Source organism: Diachasma alloeum, unplaced genomic scaffold (assembly GCF_001412515.2).
Source record: "Diachasma alloeum isolate Michigan unplaced genomic scaffold, Dall2.0 Dall_scaffold_00212, whole genome shotgun sequence".
Lineage (NCBI taxonomy): Eukaryota > Metazoa > Arthropoda > Insecta > Hymenoptera > Braconidae > Diachasma > Diachasma alloeum.
This window is the reverse complement of record NW_021680377.1, coordinates 985,389-1,007,503: the sequence shown is the minus strand read 5'-3', so window position 1 is coordinate 1,007,503 and position 22,115 is coordinate 985,389. Positions and strand designations below refer to the sequence as shown.

General features: G+C 38.5%; 1 protein-coding gene across 1 annotated transcript in view; it reads left to right on the top strand.

The window, feature by feature from the left end:
- LOC107036929 (glutamate receptor ionotropic, kainate 2) overlaps nucleotides 1-22,115 on the top strand; it is a 102,322-nt gene that overhangs the window by 5,365 nt on the left and 74,842 nt on the right. The window lies entirely within an intron of this gene.

The following is a 22,115-nucleotide window of genomic DNA, read 5'->3' as shown; positions in this document are numbered from 1 at the left end:
TTTCAGTGGAATAATAATAATTCCCAGTAGAATTTAATTTCTCGCTCTTTATTCATGATTTCTTCAATCATTCAATCAATTTTTTCATCAAGTTTCATGAAAAGAAATCATAAAGTTCAATTTTGAAATTTCATTTCGAGTTCTAATTTCGATTCAATGTCACTCTCATAATTTACTATAAAATCTTCCCCGAAATTTCAAAAAAATTCCAACAGTCTCCTTTTTCCCCAAGTTTCTGGAATGTCCTATTCCCCAAGTTATTCACCCAATTCCCGATCGAAAGATCACCGCGACATCTAAATTACCCCAAACAATAATGAGCCCCTCGTCGCGTCGCGTATCACCCGCTATCGACATCACCGCAAGTCACCGCAAGTTGAGCGTCAATTTGCATCAGCCTCACGAAAGCTGAGTTGTCGAAGCGCGATAAGGCGTGACTTGGAGAATCAAGAAGTCGCATCGATATATCCCCAGGTGATGGAGTAAGATACTCTCCCCCATCTCCCCCCACCCCCCGCTATTCCCCGTCGCTGCAGTGTAGTGTGGAGGCGGTGAGGGAGGGGTTATCCGATGCATTTCTCTCCTCATTGCGCTATCCACTCCGCCATATATTTTCATTCTCTCCCAAACATTGCATAGCCGGGCACACACGGGGAGTTCGTCAGCATCGGAGTGCCAAGCTGTGCCCGAATGTTGGATAAGCAGACGCGCACTGCCAACACAGCTACGGTAGTCAGTAAGCACTGGCCATTGCTCGTATTTGAGGCACGATTCACCGACGTACTTGGAATTTATACTAGAAATAGTGGGTTCAACCAGACAGAGGAGGACGACTCGAGAGTTTCATATGTTGGGGAAAATCCCACGGTGTTTCCTAGGTGGAGGTCGTAACTGAGAGGATTTTTATTTACTTCGGTGTTTACCACCGTATTTCATGGGGGCCTTTACGAACTAAGACGCAGATGGAAGAATACTGTTCAGTTTATTGATCGTGATATCGTGGAAATGGTATATGAGATTTTTTGAGAAGAATGGGAAAAAAAAGTTGATCAAACTGTGGGAAAATTTATTAATTTTTGCTACAGGAGTTTTCCGCCGATTTTTTTATTTTCAATTGTGGTAATTACGTTGTTAGAAAAAAATGAGAATTTTATTTTGAAACAGTGGCATTGAATTTGATTTAGGAGGAAACATAATAGAATTCTAGGTTTTATTGAAGTTCAATGAATTTTCAAATTTTTGAACAGCGGAAAGACCAGAATTTCTCGAGTTGCTTGAATTTTCAATTGAAAAATAGTCAAAAATATTCATATCCATTTTTAAATTGGAAATTGGCCATTTCCACGGCGTTTCCTAGATAAAAGTCGTAACCGAGAGGATTTTGATTTACTTTAGTATTAATTCAGTTAATTTTATTGATCGCGATATTGTAAAAATGTTACATCAAATTTTTGGAAAGAAGTAAAAACGCTTCTTACAACAAAAAATTGATCAAACTCTGGAAAATTTCATTTGTTCATACATTAAAATGTATTTTTCTCTGTCATTCCCTGAATTTTTCTGATTTTTATTAATTTTCCTGAAATAATTGAACTACACTTTACGGTTTTCATTGATTTTTCCCTTAAATTTTGCATTTTTTAAATCCAGGATTTTTTAACTGATTTTTATGCCTTTAATTTAATTCTTGGGTCTAGAGATATTTTTTTCCAAAAAAAAAATCGAAATTATTTTCTTCATTACTCCTTCGTCCGAATAATAAAACCTAAAAATGCATTCAGAAATTGATGAAATATATCGACGATTTAAACCTAACAATAATAATTCTAAAATGTGTAAAATGTCGAGAGATTGCAATATCGGAATTCCTAGTGGTTAAGTATCGGCATTGGGCCTTGATCCACATTGCAGCCATGCAGCAGTACCTGGGCTCGCCCACCGTCGCTTTCTTAGCCGCGTCGAATGACGGTAATTGATACAAATGTAATTGCAGACGCAATAGGGGAATGCAATGGTTTTAGAGCATGTGTGTATGGCCTTCGGGGCCTTATCAATGGATTTTATTCCCAAGCGAAAGTCGAAATAATACATTGATGTAAGATTTTGAAAGTGGAACGACGATTATCGTTGTATTTTCTGGATAATAGAGACAAAGTCAGCTCCTTTGTTCCAAATGCTTCTTTTTCCATCGATTCGTCGGGTTTTCCTTTTCGTGAAGCAAGATTGAATATTTTTACTCTGTTTGACGTGAGATCAGATAGAGTGCAGCATTCTAAATTTTTGCCATTTCATTGAAAATAATTTTTACGGTGGAAAAACTAGTCTCGAGTTGAGAGATTAAGACATGCGGTTTAAACATTATTTTCGACTAATTGTTTATAGTTATTCTCGTCATTGGCTCATGTTCTAATTCGTATGCTCACTGAATAAGATTTTAATCACAATTACAATTCAATTCCTTTTAGAACACATTTTAGAGCGCGAATTTCTGGAATTCAATGTTTGCTGATACTCTGGCAAAAGTGCGAGCCCACACTGTTATCAATTTTTAGTTAGTTCACACTGTAATTCAATTAAGGCCGTGACTATTCGCACCATTGCGTGAATCACTCCCGTACACTCCATACACTCCACGCATGCATTCGCGAGCTCCCACAGTGCAGTTAAAAATTACTTCAATATTTCTTCGATCAATTCCAAAACTGTGAAATTCACCCGTTCGAAAAAACTTTAATTCCAACCTCTAATTCCTCATCTTACCCGCACCCGAAGAATAAAAATCCCGAGACTCCCCCCACCACCTGCAGTCCATGATTAATGACATCATTATTATCTAGAGTGCGAAGTTAAAGAAGATGTGCTTTTGGAATGAAGCTCGACTATTAAAAATAAATTGAGGAGGATGTGAAATAGCTAACGCTCCAGCTATCAGCCCATCATCCCCGATAATCCTAGGAATCTCACGTCTCGACGCACTAACTGGAGGGGCCCCTGTAAACGTGACGATCGAAATAGTCGACAAAGAATTCTCATATTGAGAATCACTCCAGCCGAACACCGCGAGCGAGAAAAACACGAGACTGACACAAAAAAAAAACGCTGATACGCTGATTCTTACGAGTGATGGGTCACGATTTCATTTGATACGAATTATATGTACACATCAGTTGAAAGGAATTCCTTTGGTTTTCGCTTGAGTCTCGCTCGGCCAACCGTAAACTTCGAATGAACATGAGGAATATATGAAAAGATTATAATGCAAATTCTTTCGTGCAATTGGAAAACCGAGGGTTCTGCGCATTTCAGGGACTGCGAATGGTCCAAGTCCCGTTGAGTTATCAATTTTTTAAATAATATTTTTCTAAAATCGAATGTAATTTTCGCCGAGCATGAGAGGGAGTCCCACAAGTGCTGAAAGTTTTGACATTTCAGCGGTCACAGGTCACAGGATTATCCCCATTCATTCCCCTTTATATCAGAGAGCACAACCTCCGCAAAATAGCGCCCTTCACCTCTCCGCATTACGGCTTGAGAGGGGCGAAAGTGTTAATTTTCAGTAAGACACCGAGTTCAGAAATTCAATGCGCCGTATTTCGTTAAACCCTTGCAGGGACTCTGATCTTGACTCTCAGTGCGAGGTCCCCTTTCAGAACCTCAATTTCAACATTTTCACTGGAAATTACTTTGGAGATAGAATTGTTACTGCAGTGGGAAAACTAGTGTTTCCAAAACGTCTTAATTTAATGTCAAATTAATTCAAACAGTATTGTTTATGACGAAAGGTTGTTTATCACAATTCTTGAGCCCTAATTTTCCTAACTCGGTTTAAATTATTTTTCACGAGCATTATTTTTAACAAAAATAATTTTTTTCTGGTGTTGTAATAGCACCTGAGATCAGCAACTATCAGATATATTCAGTAGATAAAAACTAATTCGTCGATTTTAATTTAAATCACTTTTTTTTCTAAGAAACGGAAGAGAAGTATATTACAGCATCACTGGGAATCTTTTCACAACATGAAATGAAGCAATATCAAGAAAATATAAGGGAAATAAACCCAGGCATTTCTGCACTTTTTAAGAAAGATGTTTTCATAAAACAAAATGAAATTTCAAGTTATCCCAGAACCTTTTCGACGTAGTGAAGCCATTTTAATGAAGCCTAAAAAAATTGAGTTCCCGTGATTCAACATCTCTACAACAAAGACCGAGACTGAATGCAAAAAGGCATCCCAGATTAATAAGTCTTAGAGAGACTCGGGACAAAAAAAAAGAAAATGAGACACTGTAAGAATGAAAAATCTTCTTCACAAAGTGACTTGCCCAAAGACCACTTTTATAACGGGAAGCTACCTCCATTCCACGGTCCATTGTCCAAAAAGACTGGTTTACCTATTGTATGGTGAGTACACTGAGATCTGGCCCGGGATCAAGCTCTCTCGAACTTAGTCGCCCGCTTACCACCCTGTCGGATGTAATAACCGTTGGATTGTACACTCTACCTCCCTCACCCTCGCCCCCTCCGTGCCCACTCTCTATTACTTCGGATAATAACTGGAGTGACCAGTATTACTGCCGTTCCGGTGATGTTCAACTAGAAACTAGATTACGATGAGGGGTAAACTGTGTACGGTTTAAGGTTATCGTTACGATTTTTATGTTTTGGGAGAATTATTTATGTTTCCGGGTTTTTTATCGGTGGGGGGTAATGTTGGTTGTATTGGATTCGATTTAGGGGAGAAAATGGCCGTAAATACCGACTTTGGCGGAATAGTCAATGGGAATCTTGAATTTTGAGCACATTTTTCTCGTATTTTGACTTTTTTTGAGGGAATGTCAGTGGAACGATCACTTGGTGGCAATTTTTTTGTTTAATTAGAGAGAGAGAGAGCTTGACATCAAATAGAGATTATTTATATTTTCACTTGTTTATGATTTTGGGGGGAAAAAGCCAATAAATTCCGAATTTCAATGAATATTCAATAGATTCCACATGTTGGGATGTACCAACGCACCTCCAAAATAAAACTCAAAGGAAAGAAAATACCCGCAAGCATGAAAGATAAGAAGCAATGACCGGCCTTAATTACGGGAGAATCGCTCTGCTGGGGGCAGGGTTAACAGGCTGATATTGTCGGGCGGGGTGTGGAACATGAAAGTCATTTCGGCGATGAGATCAGCCTGTCAAACCCGGCACCGCTTCTGTCTGCCACAAAAAATTAGCGATAGTGAGAGAAAGTCAAATATGGAGTGACAGCATTAATAAATTGAACAGTACTTCGCCGAATATCCCGACAATTTTTTCTGCGAGAATGACACTAGACAACATTTCCCGCACATAAATTCAATTTCATTTATAAGAAATTTTATGTGAAATACTCATTGAGCAGGAATACATAGCATCAAATTTAAAACATTTTTTTTAGAAAATATTTTAAATAATTAAATTATATTAATGAATGAATATTTTAAGTGGTTTAAATTTAAAACATTTAAAACATTTAAAATATTTTTAAAAAAGTGTTTTAAAATTAATGTTCTAAAAAGAAAAAAAATAAATTCATTAATGAGGTATTTCGAAAGACGAAAAATCCCAGTGTAAATTTGGAGACTCAAACATAAAAAAATGTTTTATAATTTCAGCCATTAGTTTTTCCAATCTGCAGATAGTGAAATAGACTCGTAATCCGCATTTATCAATTCTTCTATCAAGTAACAGTGAACTCTTCCACACTTTATTGACCTGTCCAAACTGAGCGCCCTGATCCGCACGGAGAGACCATATCGATTTTCGATTAGAATGCACTCCATATTCTCGCCCCAATCTAAACCAGCATGAATTTTCCAATTTCCAGCGATACCGATCCTATCTCTATCCGTAAATATCGCATAACAGCTTCTCCAGGCGATTGCGGATATTGATAAAATTGGGTCAACAGTTTAGCGACTCCGACTGCGCGAGTCTTCGAATAAATATTTAAGGAAAAATTGAACGTCTGCACGTCCGAGATACTCGGACACTTGATCCCTCAAATTGCAACGTCTCTCGTGGGACAATCAAATCGCTGACGGTGGGTCGTGCTGTGGAGACGAGCAGTGGGAGTTTGAGGAGCGCTTTTATGATCCCTTGGCTTGATGCGGTTGTAAAACTGATGATCGTCAGGACATTTGCGACCCGTGATAGATGGTATGGAGATTATTAGTACTTTGACATCGATGGGATTGTTATGTGACAAAATACATGAGAGGGAAACGTTTTAGTGCCGCAAAACGATACGAATTTCGTGAATAAATCTGTTTTTCTGTTGCGCAGAGGAAAATTTTCAGAAATTCGTGATGTCTTTTTTTCATAGTCGTACGGGAGCAGAAGTTTCGAAGATCTCCCATTAAAAAATGTTGTTCCACCCCCAATTTCTGATGACGATAGCTAACAAGCTCGTTACTTCCCTCACACATCAAAAGTGTCACCGAAATTCCTCGTTAATCCTCGAAAAAATAAATAAGGACTTCTCAGCCCGTTGACAGCTGCGACGATGAAGCATTTAAGAACTCGAGTGGCATATCACGTATAAATTTTTCCCCACCTCCCTAATGAAGGTAATTGGACAGCACTTAAAGACCAGATAATCACCCCAACTACCCTCGTTCGAGATAAAACGCTAGATTCAATGGAATTTATAGCTGTTGTTTGTGTTCTCAAAGGATTCCGATCGCTCTGATAAGAGGGGCCAGCGTCTTTTACCACCGATCAGACATCGTATAAAAGGATATCTCTGGAAATCCGGAGATTACAAGATCTACCTCAGCCCTCTGGCTCCTGATAAAGTTCAATAAACCTCGAAAAAGAATCCCAATAAATTCGAGAAGCGCGAGGGAATCACTAAATCTACGGTTCAGTGGAATAAAAATCATAGACGGATCAGGATCCAGCGGACGAAAATTATACTTCACAACATCCTTCAAACGACCTACTCGTATTTTTAAACTCCATCTCTTCCGTGTCCTCTTTTTTTCAAAGAAACTACCGGCTTCTCTCATTCCTTCGACAGAGAAGAAATATTGTGCCCCGGGCGCGGGTAACCATCGCATACAGGTGGCTCCATAATTTAAAATTTATAGTTCTTGTTCACCTTATCCCAACCACTCTTTCATGCTCTCCCTTTCCTTACCCGAGGTTTTCATGTCTTCCATACCTAGCCACGATCCTCAACGGCTCGTAAAGTTGTTTCATCTGTCCCTTGAGTGAGAGTGGCCGTTGTAAATAATATATTACATGGGTGGTGCTTTTATCGGGACCTCAGAAAAATATATAATTGCTCCGGATGGTTATTTTGCACATCATTTCCTTCTATCACGTGTAATTCATTGTTTATCTCATTTTATTAAATTGAATAAGATTTCTTTTCAACTAATCTTGTCAGATTTTCAACTCAGTTGAATATTATTATCATTATTCTTATTATCCATTTCTTCTGTACAATCGATTGTCCTTTTTACGGATCTATCTCTCCCCTCAGCCCTCACATACTTGAATGAATTTGAAACATCACATTTGAAGAAACCACCAGAAAGCTCACTTTCAGGGAAATTCATGAAAAATTCGAAATTAAAAAAACTAATCGATGAATTAAATTTTAATTAGTGACGATTGATGGGGCTCAACAAAGCCTACATTTGAAAAAAAAAGATTCAACTCCATCCGTCCATTACCGAACTATTCCAGCTCAATTTGCATACGCACTTTCGTTATGAAAATAAAACCACGTGAACTATTTACAGATATTTACACCCTTCACAAAAAAATCGAGATATTCTTCGGTAAAAAATTCTATTCTTCCCCTGCGCTATTAACCAAAAACAATTAACCAATCAACCCGAGAATACGCCGAAATAAAGCCATTGTTTCGCCCACAGCTGCCGAATATGACCGATCAAATGTTCAAATCACCGAGTGTACAACAAATAAACAAGTAGTCTCGACAATCCCAAAGCAAACATCCCATTTAATTACTCCGGCATCCTAACAATAATAGCCCGAAAATTCCCAAATAAATATTTGTTAACAGCCCCCCTCGCACGATCCCAGTTAACTGTGGTAATCACGATGCACTTGAATGTTCACTGCATGCCACCCCACAATGCCCATTAGTGTGAATCAACTTCTGAAATTTCCTCTCCGCTGAGTCGTTAATTTGCATACGTTTCTCATTCAACGGCAACATTATACGCTCCCCGTTATACCCAGTCAGACATGATACGACTGAAATCGCCCCCCATGATTTCCCAAGTCGTGCCAATGCTTCATCCTCGCGGATCTCACCTAACCGCCACTTCGAGCCATCAGCTGGCTACGGAGTCAGTAGTTGCGGATCGCACGTGATCAGACGGATCTCTTCCTGCGTCTGAAGTTTCCAGCCTAACACAACACAACTTGCGAGAAGTTATTCTCGAGCAGCGGAAATATCGTTGGACCCGATGTACGCGTAGGAAACAATGGTTTCTGTTCCTCTGTGCGAATGCCAGTTGTGGCTTTCATGGAATAATTAAATCAATCCGCGTTGAATCGACACATTAATGACGTAAAGCGACGGTTGGGGGAAGGAATTGAATGGTTTCGGGGCTCATATTCATCATGTGGACATTTGAATTTTAATTATGAGAATTCGAAATTAAATGATGTTTACAAGCGATGAATTTTTTGTGAATGAAATTTTTTGGAAAAGTATTATTTTGTTTTAGTGAAAAGAAATTAAAATAATTTCAATTAAAAATTATTACTATGATTATTAATTATTTGTTCTTAATGAAAAGAAAATTGAATAATGGAAAATAAAATAAAAATATCACTTTTGGAACAGAAAATTTGTTGAAACAACAACAATCAAACAATTTGTTTTTTTTTAATTAAAAAAATTCTTTGGTCTGAAGTTTTGAAACCAAAATACCTGAAGTTACGAGGAGTTATTCTGGAGCAGTAGATACATCGCAGGACTCGACATATGCGTATGAAACAATGGTTTTTGTTCCTCTGTTTGACTGCCATGTTTGGCTTTCACAGAATAATTAAAATAATGCGCGTTGAATCGACATATTAATGGCATAAAGGGAAAATTGGGGGAAATAATCAAACGTTTTCGTTCCTCATATTAACCATGTGGGCATTTCAATTTCAATTATCGACGAAAAAAAAACAAACCGTTCCAATCACCAGAAACAAAAATTCAAAGACATTTCCAAACGATGAATTATTTTCGTGAGTAAAAACTTTCGAAAAAAAAAATTTCTCTTCATGAAGAAAAAAATGTTGATCATCAATTAAATAAATATGAAAAATACGTCATTTTCAAAATCGCAAGCCGTAAAAAATCGAGAGATTTAAAAAAAAAATCTGCCAATTGTCGAAAATAAATATCTGAGGTGGGATAATCAGTATCAAAAGTTTCCACCAACTCGTGCGACTGTTTTTCCCATAATCTTGTGACTACGACTATACGGAAACAGTGAGGACGGGTAACGACGCGCAACGCCTCGTAGAAAACCCGAGGATGAAAGCAGACAATTTTTCCACCCTAACGATCTTGTCTCCCGTAAAAAGCTGGCTCAACGTACATTGTCAGGAGAACAAGAACCCAGGGACGTGGATAAACACAGTTTGTACGAAGGAGCGATACATCAGTGCCTGTCATCAACAATAATTACGTTGATGGCAAGAACTCCAGAAAGCTCAATTACTCAGTGATGGTTGCCCAATGGTTAAGGGATTTTCTCCCCCGGAATCACGAGAAGCGATATATTTTTTCCACGATTCCCCTGAAATTTTTTTTTCCACTGGCATTAAGCGATAAATATAAATTCCCTCAAACGACCGTGAAATCGTGTTTATCGCACACAATCGCGGCTGTATTTTACGTTAGAGACACATTTTAGACGGCTCGTAAACTCTATTTCACGAGATATGCGATACAATAGTCGAGTTGTTAAGAATTGTTGTAAAAATCACTGAATTATCCTCACTCGATTCGGTATCAAATGTCACAGTCCACCATTGATTCATCTTTGCCCACATAAATTCAGTTTTTCCCTCGTTTCCTCCCGCCTCTTTCACCGAAATCGATAATATCACTTGGGATCAGTTCTCTGGTAACAGGGAATTTCTGAGGAAGTGGCTGCGACGCCTGGAGAAAGGCCATTGGATTGTTTCCAGATAGAGATGACAAACGGTGCCGGCGAGTATCAGCACAATTCATGCGGCAGATCCTCAAAATTCGGTTGTCAACCGAACTTTGAAAAACTTTGTCTCGATTAATTTCACAATTTCAGGATCATTCGATGAGTGATGAGTCCTCCGAGTGAAATGGTCACACGATAGCAGTGTGAAATTAATCTAGAAAAATGTGATCCAGATTGAGAGGAAAATTTGGTGGAGTGGAAAAAAAAAATTTACTTGGGGGAAATTTACCAGCTTGATAGAAGTTGGTTCGCTCGCCAACCCCCATATGATCCCCATATGACCTTCGTGAGCCTTAATCTGACCCTCATGACCCTTAATCTGACTTTTGTGAACCTTAATCTAACCCTCGTGACCCTTATTTTGGCCATCTTGCCCCTTATTTGACCCTCATGACCCTTATGACCCTCATTCTAACCCTGATGACCCTCATTTTGACCCTTGCGAACCTCCATTTCGGTGTCTTAATTTCAAGTACCAAATTTTCATCACATGAATTGTGAAATTTCCAGAAAAACTTGAAATTTCATTGACTTTTTTGCCTTAAATGAAATTCAAGCCTTTTTTCCTCAAAATTGTGAGATATCAACACACTTCACAACAGTGTCTCAATTTCCATCCCCCGCCGCAACATTCCATTGTCCCAATGTTTTTGATTAATGTTGACCTGAGGGTTAACGAGTTGTTCGGGTGTAAACCAGTGCCACAGCGTCACAGGTAATGCAATACAATGGGGAAACAGGTGTGCATTTCCATCAGGGTGATCAACCTGAATGACATCGATCAACACAAATGCATATAGATCTTGGGGTCCACCCTTGGATTTGCATGAAACGGTCATGCTTTCAAGCAGCTGCAGTGCGGACCCTCCGGGTTAATGGAACGTAAGAGCTTTCCTGATGTAGACTCAAGCTGCCCTCCCGCCGCCGTCTCATCCCGCCCCCTCTCTTCTTGTTCTCTCACCCTCTCTGATCGTAATGGAAGTGACTACCATGTCTAGTGAACCAGAGCGAGGCGTCTTGCTGTTACGAATAGTCAGGGAGTGATCGCTGTTCCGAGACACTGATTTCATCTTTTCGTTTTAGTTCATTCATTTCATTCATTTACATTTTTGCATTTATTTCAGCAATTTCTCGCGCAAATTCATGATTTTAGACAATTATTTCAATTAGATTAATAGATCAATAAAATTTTAAGGACGAAATTCTTCGAAATTTTGAACGAGCGAACTGGAAATTTTAAAAAATCAACAGTTCATTTTGTGATTTCATCGTTTCATTTTATTTGGGATGTTATAAACCGTGATATTATGAAAAGTTCCAACAAGCGAACTGGAAATTTAAAAAAAATCAACAGTTCATTTTGTGATTTCATCTTTTCATTTTTGTTCATTCATTTACTTTTTTCTATTCATTTCAGCAATTTTTTATGCAAATTCATGACTTTATGCAATTATTTCAGTGAGATTAATAGATCAATAAATTTTGAAGGACGAAACTCTCCGAAACTTCCAACAAGCGAACTGGAAATTTAAAAAAATCAACAGTTCATTTTGTGATTTCATCGTTTCATTTTATTTGTGATGTTAAAAAGCATGATATTATGAAAAGTTCCAACAAGCGAACTGGAAATTTTAAAAAATCAACAGTTCATTTTGTGATTTCATCGTTTCATGTCATTTCATTAATTTTATTCATTTATATTTTTCTATTCATTCTCTGCAATTTTCTACTTGGATCCATCTACTTGCCGACACTGGCTGCCCCAGATCTCCTTAACATGATGAGCAGTAATATATTTTCATTAAAAATCCGGGTAATTTGGCAGTGTATCAAGTTTGTGTTCATTAAATGGATCGATCCATAGTCTCTCCTGGCCTCGGAGGGGGGGATAAATTGGCTGATGGTGGTCCTGTGCTTTCGGCTACGAGTGGTTTTCCCGTGGGAACAATAATGAACTAACTAGAAGCCCACTAAACATTAGGTTACACAAACCCCTATAGTGGTGAAACTGTTCGACTTCGTCGGTTAGCACCGGGAATTGTCAATAGCTCGGGTATTTCCAGTAACTTCTGTTGCTGTGTCCGCGTCAAGCTATTTGTTAACCATGAGCTGGTATAATTATTGTTCGACCCGTAGCCGGGACACAGCTCAATGTTTGATTTGTCGCTTTTCGCTTCGCGCACTAGAAAATGTTGTGTCGGAAATTGAGATATTTTGGTCTTTTTAAGACGTTTGTGGCAAATTATGGTAGTAATTCTCATGAGAGCTACATTGAACTCGATTTAGGGGACAAATGGCTATGAAATTTCAAGTTTTATGTAGAATTCATGAGTTTTCAGTGGAAGTGAGAAGGAATTTTCACAACTTTATTGAATTTTCAATGAAATATGAATATTCAGAAACAAAACGCCATGAATTTTCAATTTGTTCCTGAATTTTTCTAATTTTTTTAAAATTTTTACGGAATAATTGAAGTGAAAAATTAAGTTATTGACTTGTGTGTCAAAACATTACGAAAACGTCTTGTCTCTCAAAAGTTTTCTTCTTAGACTGAAAAAACCTAGTATTTCACTTTTTGTTTCATTTTTGTGTCTAATGTCTTGAATTATGACGTCTTGAACACGAGTTTTTATGGCCCAATTGCATCAACTCTCGGACGATTGGAGATTTACGGGAAAATTAATACGATAGGTGTTTTTTTAATGGCTTCCTCGGCTCGCAACCAATCGATTACTCCAGCAGGAGCATCAGTACAGTTATTAAGAGAAAAGCCATTCTCGGCAGCCGATGTGTCTTTCTACGGACAGCTTCGATTCCGGCCATTTAGCTTTTGCCAGAAAACCCAACCACACGGTTTTTTTCCTCTCATTTTTGTTTCTCTCGCTGTATTCTTCTCTCAGGCACGTCTTTACTCTCCTCCGCATTCAGTTCTTCAACTCTTCCTGCTTCATTTTTCTTTATTCCCGGGCATTCTTTAAAGTTGCTTCCAGTTTTTCTGGAGGACCCTCGCATTTACTCTCCATCGCTGCACATAAACAATCAGGGAAGGGTTTCTCAGTCGCTACACCACTGGCACTTTACCAAGGGTACATGGAGTTTTGTGTTGCGATTAGTTAACGCGGTCATCGAACGCGTTTGAGTTAGGGCTTTCGGTTACCGGGAAGTAGTAAATTTTGGGAATGGTCAGCCGCAGTCTCTCGATGATTTTCGAGGAATTGTTTTTTAGACTCTATTGGCTTGACAACCGGAATGTAGACTCATTATTTAAAAAGAAAAAAATTGCATGGACAGTTTATTTCGCGGAAAAAATTGTGAAATTTCGAATTTTACTAAAAATTCCAAATTTTTTTTTCCAATTCACTGGAAAATATGTAATGTATTCGCCTGGACGTCTCTATTTTCTATTAGTTTTCATAGGATAATTGAACAGAAATTAACAATTTTCATTGATTTTTCCATACAGTTTTAAATTTTTAATTTCAAATTCTTCAAAAGTTTAATGATCCTACAGTATTAAAAATTTTTGTCTCAATTTTTCGTACCAAATTCCGGAAATTTTTATCGTATTCAATTGATTTTCTGTTCAAATGATCCGGAAATCAATAAAATACTTGATTTTTCAGTTCAATTATTCTCTGAAAATTCATAAAAATCAGGGAAATTCAGAGAAAAATTAAAAATTGATGTCATTTTGTTGCTAAATATTCATGTGATGAAAATTTTCAAGAAGTGTACCGAAAAATTCAGCCAAAAAGTCATTCGGAATTGATTCAGTCAATAGTACTTCGAGTAGACCTAGCCCTCATCTCGAGCCTCGAATTTCGTCCGTTGGAGTCAGAGCTATAGCCGCCTTAATCCGTCACTCCGCCGGATTATCCGGCGATCCATCTCCCTGGATACGCCCATCGTTCAGTCTTCCCCTGAATAACGCATTAACGCATCTGGTTAAACTTCAAGAGCGCTCAAATGCCCTCAACCTTCTGTCCTCGCTTTGCCGTCCCTCAGGCGCATTCTTGGCACCAGCGAATCAGTAAATATGCGCACCACTCCGGTGAATGACCCGGGCCCAATTGAGCATCGCCATGGAGACAAATTGAGGTGTTCATCAAGGATCTCGTTAACATTCACAACTCGAATGTATCTAATCGTGTTCCATCCCAATCCTACGAGATAGTCTACCTCAGTTCGGTTTGTGTACACTACAACATCCTGAAATTTAGTAATTCCATTCAATTACTTAATGTCCCCCGAAACTCGTGTCTTCAAGACGTCTCAATTTATGAAATTTTTTTCGTCTAAAAAAAAGGTTTGACTGACAAGACATTTTCATAATATACTTCGGCTATTTTGTATCCAGTGAAATGCGTTTCCCCTTTCGTAAGCTTCCGAACATTTTACAATGATTTTATCACTTAAACTTTGCATTGAATATAATATAACGTAATATAAGCATTTTTTAAATCTAAAAAAAATGTAAAGTTTACTTTTACTTTTGGAGGAAGACTGATGAAATAATTAAAAAATTGCAAGTTTTGAAAATTACGACCATCTTCTATAAATAACTTATAAACAATTAATTTTCTATTCTAAAAATCTTGTGTTCGGAATCGTAACAAATTTATTCATATCTAGAATTTCACCAGAAATTGATTTCATGCTTGAAAAAATGAAGTTTCATAACGTTTAAGCGATTTCAATTATTTACTTATAAACAATAATAAATTAATGAAGCATTTTAAAAAACAAATGAGAATGCATCCTGAAATTCGAGCTACAACCGTTCCAAAACGGGGATAAGCCTCAATTTCATACCCAAACGATTCAAGCTCAAAGTTAAAGTTCCACGCAAGAACCGAAGTCCCCCGAGTCCCAAAAATGTCGGCAATTCGATGGCCGCCCCCTCCCGCGCGTAAAAATCCGATAAATAAGAAACCATCTTGAAAACTCGATAAGACAGAAAGAAGAAAACGCGCGAGTCTCGGATATTGGGATCGCGGTGCAGCTGAACGGCTTATGGTGCCGGAGAAAAATGGCTGGAGTACCGAGGGGACCGAGGAGTCAATCGAAGAGGCATTTTATTTCCAGCATCTCCCTCGCTCCTCCTATTACCACTGTGTACCAATGCGAGAGGAAAAAAGCCCCACAAGACCGCTCGTCTGGACCGTGAAAGGAGGATTTCTCCATTGTACGTAAGTGCACAATACCTTTCATATTGAACGAAAACTCTTAGGATAATCATTCCCCCTGAAAAGCCGTGAAGTAGGAAGATCAAGATCTTCAGAAACTGATTCACTCGCCTTGAAATCCCTCGTGGTCGATGAAAGTGCCGGGATTTGCCGAGCATCCCTTGATCTTTCCCCTCTTATTTCACTTGTGGCTGGAGTAACCTCGACCCTAGTTGTTTTACCGACTCCTTGCTCCATGTAATCCCTTGATCATGCGCTATTTTAACGTGTAAATCCTTCTCTTTCGCCGACGTCAATGGATCAGCGAGTGTTGCTGGGCGGGTCTGCAGGCAACAGTGAGATCAAAGGGTCTTCTAATAGTTTCACGAGAGGCGAGTGGACGGAAGAAAAATTGACGTATGCATTACACCTTTGTGCCTTTAACTGTAATCGAGTTTTCCGGGGGGAGAGGATAAAACCATAAACCATAAGGAATTTTTTTGGCATTTTTTCTTAGGAATCTGTGCACCTGCCACGGTCGCCAGAGTGATCAAACCCATTGGAATTGAAATTAATGTCTTAATGGGGTCTTGAATTGAGACAGAAAAATGTCTTAAATTCGGCGACTTGTCTCTGAAGAAATTATGAAACTTCTTGTTTTTTAAATTAAATTGAGACTCGCCCACTAGGTGGAATCGAAGTTAATCGTTTCGTTGAATTTAAGATTCGAATCACAGATCAGTCCGGTGTTTCTGGGAGTTGTGGGTGTAGTCAGTCGTTCACCAGGTGAAATTGGAGAGTCAGTAACGAGCCGATTGAGGATCAAACCGTCTGGGACTGTCGAGCCATTGGATACGGTTTAGGCGTCGCATCGAACTGCGGATGCCGTTTGTCAAGGGCCAAGTGGAGCATCACACTTTGAAATGTACTGATGTTCACGGACGGGGGAACTAATTATTCGATTGACCGGCTGAGATCGATGAGTGTGTAATTAGTGAATGCACTGAGAGAAAAAAATTGTTGTGCCGAAAGATTATGGGCTCCCCTGAAGATATCTTTTGTCGTGTTGAATCAATTTTCAGGGAATTTTTCGTTCATTTTTCCGTAATAATTGAACTGAAATTTATTATTTTCTCTGATTTTTCCCTGAAATTATGAATTTTCAATGACAAAATTCCCTGAATTTTCATGGAATTCGTTTAAAATTCATGGAATTCTAAGCATTTTTCAAGAAATCTGGAATTCAAGGAGAACATTCTCTGAATTTTCCTCATTTTTCATGAATTTTCCCAGAATAATTAAACTGAAATTGACAATTTTCTCTGACTTTTCCGTGAAATTATGAATTTTCAATGACGAAATTCCTTGAAATTTCAGTTAAAATTCTAGGAATTCCAAGAATTTGTCAAGGAATTCCCTAAAAATTTAGTAAATCTAGAATTCAAGACGAGAATTCTCTGAATATTCCCGATTTTTCATTAATTTTCCCGAAATAATTAAACTAAAATTCACAAATTCCTCCGATTTTTCCCTGAAATTATAATTTTCAATGACAAAAATTCCCTGAAATTTCGGTGTATATGTTACGTGTCATAACTTTCCACAATCCTTGTCAAAAATTTCACTTTAAAATAGTTAACAGTATAAGACATTAATACATACACTCTTGACACCCTTAAAATCCCTCCACCGCTCCCCCAAGTTTACAAATTCTGTTTCCCACTGCGGAGTGATCTCAATTGACAGGTCTTTTCATCGTCTTTATAGAAGCATTAACCCACCTCCAAGCCCATCGTCTCCGGTTCTTTCAGTCGTTCCAGCGGTTTACCAGAGTGATTCATGAATAATGCAGACAAACCTAATACGCTTTTAATGCCCTTCTCACCACACAGTGATGATAGAGGGTTAGAGTTTCGTGTTTTACAGTGTGCGGATGCCTTTGTCGGTTGCCTCTTCAACAATGTACAACGGAAGTGCAGGCTTCCTACAATTTCCCACTTCATTTGGTGGAGAGATACTTCTCCCAGAATTCCGTTAATTCCCCCAAATATGCCCGCCGAGAAAACAGATATTAGTCTTGTCAGCGCGGCTGCTACAGGGCCATATGAGGAGATAATTCCGCGGCTTGATGACATCATTCGCCAGGTGGAACTCCTGACGATGACAACCCGATGACCGAGTGTTTCATAAAAAAAAGAGGAATGGAGCACTAAACAGAGCCGGGAAATTCAGTTCCAAAGAGAAGAACCATTACGGACTCGGAAAAAAAGTGCAGTTACTCGAGAAGTCAATCGTTCTACTAGTGTACTTACTTCACCTTTACGGCACCTTTGAGAGCGCGTGTAAAGTTCGCTGCACGGGCGCACTCCATCGCGCTTTAAATCATCATTTTTACGAGGGAAACATTTCCACACTCAAACAGAAAGCATTGCCTGGATCCCCTCGGCTTTCCAGGTCGTAATCCCGCTCCAGGTATTGATCATCGAGATAAGAACATCTGAGGACGTCTTCAATTAAGATAGAGGACACAACAGTGTGGCTTATCGTCTGACTTCGTGATGAAAATAAGAGACATTTTTCCTGTCTCGAGTCGATTAAGACGTTGAGGAAAAATCAATGAATTATTTTTTTTTAAATGAGACTGGAATATTGAATTAATTATCTGGAAATTATTCACGAAATGTTCCAAATTGTTAATTTTCAATAAACATCATGGATCTGTCGTTCACATAATGTTACGTTTTTTCATCAACTAATGCCTCAAATTATATTTAAAACAACTAAAGAATAATAACAAAATCAAGCCAAATTCAAGTGATAAATCCGATTGAAAATTATATAAATTTTGAATTAAACCAAGATATTAATCACAAAACCAAGAATGAATCTTTCAATTCCTTCCAAATTAATAATAAATAAACAAACGCAAAAGATCTTCACGGCAATTTGAAAATTATCCTACCGTTCCACAAAAGTGTCAAAATAAAATTTCATCATCATCCATTAATTTTTGCTAAAGATTTCGGGACAGAAATGAGGAAACGATGACTCATGATACACTTTTACAGACCGTTAGGATAATTTTGACAAAAATTTCCCTCCAAATAGTTTTTCCGGCACTCTCGCTAATCCGCGGATGAAATTCAGAAGTCGAACTCTCTAGAAAGGCCACCCCACCTCCCCTGTTATTCCATTTTTCTTGGGAAGAGGTCTGGCGAACGGAGTAAAGAGCTTACCTGTCCCGAGAACAAAGAACTCCGAACTCCACGAGAGCGATTGATCCCCCAGCCTGGAGTTGCGGTCTCACCGCCATCGAACATCACCATACTGTATCTCGAGAAAAGTTAAATAAGTGATGGTCCCAAGTCGATCCCTGGAACGCGTCAGATGTCCCACGAATTTTATGCCCGAGGTATAGGTGTTCGTTGCCCAGAAGCTGTGGGAAAAAGATCCACCACTCCCATACATTATTCAAGCCCAGATCATGACTGATACTCGGGACGTGCACGTCTTTGCGGTGAGGAGTCACCGGGAGTCTATCGTCTATACTTTTTCTCCCCCCGAAGGATCCGCCGCCCCTCGAACTGCGGTGCAGTCGATTTTCTCTGTCGCTGTGCTCATATCGACGAGACTCAACCCTAGCCCAGGAGTCACCAGTGCGACGACCCCGGGCTCCCCTTGATTCATCACTTTTTCGTTTCTTTTTTTCCCATTTTTTAATCCAATTTTTTGGACAGGAGTGCGGAAGAACCGAAGAGTTATTTCGCGGTGTCAATGGAATATAAATAGCTGAGTGGAAGGGAATGAAATCGAGACGTGTGTGAAGGCTCGAGGAAACCACTCGTGATTCGAATATCGCGTGCAGGGATTTTTCAAAATATTCTTATTCATCTTATTCAAAATCTTGTAAACGCCGCACTGGGGATGAAGGATGTCGTGGGGGTGGATTGGCAGGTACTTACTTCGATGCAAATCCAGGGATGGGATGTCGTCCAATTCGGTTGTAATCGATTGTTGCGGGGGGATTGTTGTGACGTGTGGGCTGATGTCTGATTCATCGATTGTGGGAGGGGTGGAGGGCTCCAAAAAGTTTGATTTATGTTATCGTCGAGTTGGAGCTGCAGGTAAATTTTTAATATTATTAATTCTAATTCAATTTGAGGAGGTCCGGGTATGTTTTACAGTTTGGTGCTGAGCACACGGTGGATTTAACCATTTTCAATCATCAAATTTGTTAATTCAATTCAGTGAGAAAAATATGATCCCTGTGACCCTCATTATACCCCTCGTGGCCCTTAATTAATTTGAAGCACCAATTTTTCATCACCAGAAGTGGATTTGGATTTTTATAATAGAGAGAAACTTATTTTGACCCTTGCGACCCTTATTTTGACCCTCATGACTCTTATTTTGATCCTCTTAACCCTTAATCTGACCCTCATGACCCTTAATTTTCGACTCTTCATTTTCAAATTATTTCCTCAATCTTCCTCCAAAAATAAAATAGCTAATTTTTTTTTCAGATCTTAAAAACGTTTTCTAACGGTTCAATATCGTAATTCAAATTCAGAGCTGCAAAGTTTAAATAATAAAATCATTCTGAAGTGTCCGGAAACTTAGAGTCAAATGGAAGCTCCGATATTCGACTGCAAAAGTAGAAAATCATTTCACTGAGATAAACCCTTCAAGAAATTTCTCATTCGCGTTGACATTCACTACAAAACCAACTCCATCAATGCACTCAGTGCACTCCATTCATCCCATCCAAATAAATAATTATTCATGCACAGAAGCCCTCAATCGACCGCAATCGTCCGGAAACGGTAATCCGTGTCCCCGGGATCTTCTCGTCCGGCTTTTCCCCGAGATTTGGAATAATAAGTTGACCAGTCAAAACGGTATGCGTCTCTCAGTGAGCATGGAAAACCAGGAAGGATAAACGTGACTCCTTGCCCCTTCATTTCTCCAACCCCCACGTCTTCCAAAGCACACAGCCCATTCAGGGGTCGAAACGACTACGTGAGATGCATACAGCGCCCTTTCTCTTCCGCTCCTTCACCCTTGCATCGCTTTTACCATCATTTCCCGGTGTGGGCATTCCATTTCTCGGTGGTGAAGGAATAAGAGCTGACGTTTACGTATGTGAATATTCGGGGGGAATACAGTGACCCAATTTTTTTCCCGTCTCAGTGCTTTTTGCGAGAATTTTCGAGAAGCTGAAAGTCGTTTCTCATTCCATGCGACAGTTCCTCTGTTGACGATTCATGACAAATCGGCGAAATACAGCAGAAGAAGAGAATCGTTTCAATAATTTTCATGTTTTTAGTTGTTTTCTATTTTGTTTTTTTCATTTTTAATATTTTTTCGATTCATAATCATTTTTTACTTGCTTAATAGCAATCAGTTGGAGAATTTGGTCATTCAACTGCTCAGAAATGTGAATTTTTTTTAAATTTCTAGTGAAATCGGGAATTTTATGATTTTTTTAAAGCTATAGCTTTATTTGATTTAAATAGATATTAAATTTTCATGTTTAATTCATTTTTTGATTTATTATTAAATGAAAAAATTGAAAATAATTATTATCGATTAATCTCTCATTTATGTCACCCCCAATTTCCATTAAAAACCCCCCAAAACTACGAATAATATCGCCACCTCATAAACATTAATCTAAAAAAACTGAAAAATTGCTATTGACTTTACAAAAGAGACATCGGTGCCAAGGAAGCTCGAATGTCTCGTTTAAAACACGCAGATAGACGCGAGGGAAGCCTGGGAAGCCTCACAGTTAAGTCGTCGACCTAAAAAAAAGTGTTTCACGTACATTTTGATCAGTGCTAACCCTCTCTGATAGCTTAATTCAGCATTTCTTCTTCTTCCATACAAAATAATATTCTCCACGCTGGGCAGAGTAGAGAGAAGGGAACGGCTCGGAGTAATGAAGCATGGAGGGACACATTTTTTCATTTCTTTTTTACGGAAAAAACGTGGTGGAGGAAAACTGCCGGACATCCAACACTTTATGAAACGAGCGCCTACGTGGAATTATTCATGAGGCTGTCGTTGACTCTAGTTGGTCAGTTTAGGGAGTATTTTTCGATCGGAGTCACGTACTGCATCGATGCTGGAGGATGTATGTCACCGATATTACTGGGGATTTTTGGTACACTTTTTCGAGGAGAGAAATGAGAAAGAAAAAAAATTTTTTCGTGAAAAAAATTGGTAGCGGGTATTTTTTTTTGCTCCGGGGACATGTTAATTCCTGAAGTGGAAATTTGCGTTATTCTTCTTGAAAATTTTCATTAAATAACATTCCCAACAGAATTTCAAGGAATTTTGTCCTGAAAATTCTCAATTCATTGATTCGTTTTAATCAATTCGTTTTAATCAATTGTTTTCACGAATTTGATTGTACATGTAACAACGGATTATTTGAAATTTCGTTCTCGCTGAAACGAATATTCAAGATGGTCAGGTACATGCTCTGAATAACGAACCGATCGCCGTAAAATCGGTAAAATTCATCCGGGAATAAATTTTGTGGAGGAGATAATTCAGGATTTGCATGCTCAATACATATTCAATTGTTCGTTAATAATCTATCTGGAATAATCGGATTACACTCAGCGATTAATGTGAATATTCTAATAACTGTTATGCCGAATAGGTAGCAGTGGATTATTCGGTGATTTAATGGTAATGGAACTATGAAATA